Source organism: Pipistrellus hanaki (assembly GCF_964339955.1).
Source record: "Pipistrellus hanaki genome assembly, chromosome: 18".
NCBI lineage: Eukaryota > Metazoa > Chordata > Mammalia > Chiroptera > Vespertilionidae > Pipistrellus > Pipistrellus hanaki.
The window spans coordinates 20,237,838-20,241,912 of NC_140520.1; positions in this window are offsets into that span (position 1 = coordinate 20,237,838).

Below are 4,075 nucleotides of genomic sequence, written 5' to 3' on the forward strand. Positions count from 1 at the left end.
ATAAGAATAGCTACTATTTTGGCCTATTCGTTTTTATAGATGTGAAAATTGAAGCATGGAGAGCAATTTGCCCAAGAACACATAATCCATCAGGGCAAAGCCGAGGACAGCTGATGGAACAACAGAAGTTTGAACTGTATGTCCACTGGTACTAAAATTACCCCCCAATGAATATCTAGTCTGCCCTCCCTACAAGAGTTTGGCCCCCCAAGATTCAACCAACCAGGGCTTTCCATCCGGGATTGAGAATCCAGGCAGGCATAAGACCGGCCGCATACGTTGTTCCATGACATTTTATATAATGGCCTTGCCCATTTTATATAATTACCTATACCTGGATTTAGTATGGGCAGTGGTCCTGCGACCAATCCCCCTCAAATATGGAGGGAAGACTGAAGTTCGGTTTTTCCACTGGGCTGGGGTCAGAGCCCCCACCCCCCACCTTGTTCAAGGGCTAACTGTGAGTCTAAAATTCCTGTTCCTCACCTACACCAATTCAAACAGAGAAGAAGTGTGCTCACTAAATCTCACTTCCCTGTGCCTCGTTTTCTCCCCACTCCAACACACCATTTTACTTATTTTTATTTTTATCTGACTTCAAAGAATATAAATTCCAAGTAGGCAGGAGAGGGTTGTCTTTTGATCTATCCTTCCACTGCTGCATCCCCACCTCCTAAAACAGGGTCTGGTTAGTACACAGAGGCCCAAATACTTTTTAGATTAATGATTCTTCACAGAACAGTGAACTTAACTTGGTTTACATTTTCTTAACTTCAGCATAACTTTTCCAGCTAGACATTTTCATTTGTATTAACAGTCTTTAAAATATTTTGTCTATCACTTGTGAGAATGGGGAATAAATGAAACCAGCTACTACGTATGTCTTTAATTTTCTTCCTCTTATTTTTAATACTTTATTATTTCCTTATTAAAAATAACAATGTTGCCTATTTCTACTAAGATATAATCTCAAAGTCATTTGCCTTGCTGAGTACAATTGTGAATGGATAGATTTTTTTCCCTCATTATATAACTGGATTTCTGCTTACCCTAAACAAAATACATATACAAAAATTCTTATTTTAGCCGAAGCCGGTTTGGCTCAGTGGTAGAGCGTCGGTCTGCGGACTGAAAGGTCCCAGGTTCGATTCCGGTCAAGGGCATGTACATTGGTTGCGGGCACATCCCCGGTAGGGGGTGTGCAAGAGGCAACTGGTCGATGTTTCGCTCTCATCGACGTTTCTAGCTCTCTATCTCTCTCTCCCTTCCTCTCTGTAAAAAATCAATAAAATATATATTTAAAAAAAAAAAATTCTTATTTTAAAATGTCTTATTTTTTAATATTTTTTATTGATTTCAAAGAGGGAGGAGAGAGCGATAGAAACATCAGTGATGAGAGAGAACTACATTGCACAACCTATACTGGAGATCAAACCGGCCCCTACATTGCACAACCTATACTGGAGATCAAACCTGCAACCCAGGCATGTGACCCTGACCAGAATTGAACCCGGGACCCTTTAGTCCACAGGCTGACACTCTATCCACTGAGCCAAACTAACTAGGGCAAAATATTTAATTTTAAATAGCTGCTTTATTTAGAAATCCAGTGTCAAGAATAGATGTCTAGACCTAGTACTAACAGCAAAGTATATGTTAATGCCAGTCATTTAATCTGAATTGTAATTTTTGTATATGTCTTCCCTAATTCATGGCAAATTCTCTAGGGATAAAGAATATACTAGTTAATTCATATATGCATTAAATATCTATTATGTGCCAACATAGATACTTAATAAACATATGAATTAATGAGTACGGGGTGGGCAGTAGGTTGAATTCAACCACTTCAGGTGTCAGTGAGGCTACCCAAACAGGTCAATGAAATTAATGTTTACTGATTTTCAAAAACTATAAGAATGTACAAATAAGGCCAGCAATTTGAGCACTTACAAGATTGTACCTAAGTGCACTGCCCTATTGACATTCTTTTGAATTAATAAAACAATAACCTGAATGTCTTTTATATGAACTGTAAACCTACTTTTGCCCACCCCTGTATAATGTTGTAATCATGTCCTGTCTTACCTGTCTTCTCCTTTGATTCACTGAATTACTCTACATATTTAAAATCCCCGAAGTAACTTGCTAACATCCAGAGCGCATGCCTCCTCTCGGTGTCAGTGGCCCAGTTCCCTCCTAGTTTTGGCTCTGAATCTGTCTCTGTAACGTCACTGGTTTGGGACACTGCTGTGGTTTGGAAAACACCTACAGCAGAATATCTGGTTTGCCTAGACTTTAACTTCACCTCACAGTTACAACGAAAGTTGGTATTTGTAAGGTTGCTAGGTGTGGGAGGCAGGTATGGCAGAGCGAGGATAATGTATTCTTATTTAGATGAAGTAGGGAAAATCCTAAGCAAATATGTGTTGTTAGTTACCATGCCTCTCATTTTAAGATTCTCATGATTCATTTTTTTTTTTAGGAAGCCAGTCCTAAATCTTCACAAGCATTTTAATTATAAAATAACACACTGATTTGATTAGCCAATAATATGTGGAGCCTTTTGTCCTTTCTTTTTTAATGTTACCCAAACCTAAGTTTTATAAGTCTATATCCAAGTTTTTATACTTGGTGAATGTGTTAGAGGCTTTTAATATATGCATTAATGTTCATAATGTGAACATTGTATATTAATACCATAAAGTTTTATATCCTTTAATAACTGTGTTACAGAACTTTTACTATTATAGCTTAATGAGTAAGCTATAGGCACCTTATACAGAAAGCATTACTGAGGACAAAGGCCAGGTACTGACCAAGCATTTTGTTGAAAAAGAAGTCCCCACATGTTTTCCAAACATACTAACTCAAGCTGACAAGGGAGAATGCTTTTAATTTGCCCTTAAAAGATTTTTTTTTTTTTTTTAAAGAAGCACCTGCCTTGAGACTTTCTCCAGTTTCTCTGGCTATATTGTATGTAGCAAACAAAGCTAAGCTACACTAGAAGTTTAAAACTTCCCTAACGCATGTAACTCCTTGTGTCTGTGACCAAATATATGGCTTATTAGTGAAAACATAGAACATGTTAAGATTTCATTATATTTAAATTTGTGCCCAGTTTGAACAAATGAGTTGCTCAAAATCATTCTAAGGCGATTTAAAATACTTGAAAAAAATAAACAATACCTTCAAATTTTTCAGAATCAATTTTTAAAATCTATACACTGAATTATATTTTAAAAAAATCCTCCAAGAAGAGGATTTTGAAGTGTATATTTTGAAGGTAACATTAATCTTTTAATTTTTCAGACTTTACACTAACTTAATTCCCCTTCTCTCGTGTGTGTGTGTGTGTGTGTGTGTGTGTGTGTAAATTTGGTTAGATATTTGTAATTATCTACATCCTAAGTATGGTATACGGATGTGAAACTAACAGTGCTTTTTATTCATGTTTATTCAAGTAAACACAGGAATCCCCAAATCAAATGCAGTATATCAAGTCATGCCCAGAATCAAAGTAAAAGTAATGGACCCCAAGTTAAAATTACAGCTGTCTTTAATCGATGTATTTGTTCACTTCTTTGTCCATAAAATACAGCAGCACTAAGGTTCAGAACAGCGCTGCTGGGACAGCTTCTCGGGAATGCCATTCGCTGTGTGTGTGTTTCACTGCAGTTTCCATTTCTACACTCAACAGGTGACTTACAATATAAAACTGGGCAACTGCTCTCATCAAGAGCTCGAAACCAAATTCTTCTCCAAGAAAAGATGACACCTGCAAAGGTCTCCTTATTGTCATCACCCCTGCGAGGGGCATGTCCAGGCTCCGCTAAAGCAGCGGTGGACCAAAACGGTTCCACGGAAACTGCGCCACAGCCTGGGGACGGGGACCAAACGCCTCCATCCCCGTCTCCCTCGCTTTCCCCTCGCCACTGGCCGCCAGCTCGGGCGTCTCCACGCGCGGCCAACAGCTGCCGCGAGCGGCTGGGTGCAAGGCTCGCCATTTGCCCAGCCGGGTGTCCCTTCTCCGCCGTCCCCACCCTCTCCGCCTCCTCCTCTTTGGGGCCTTCAG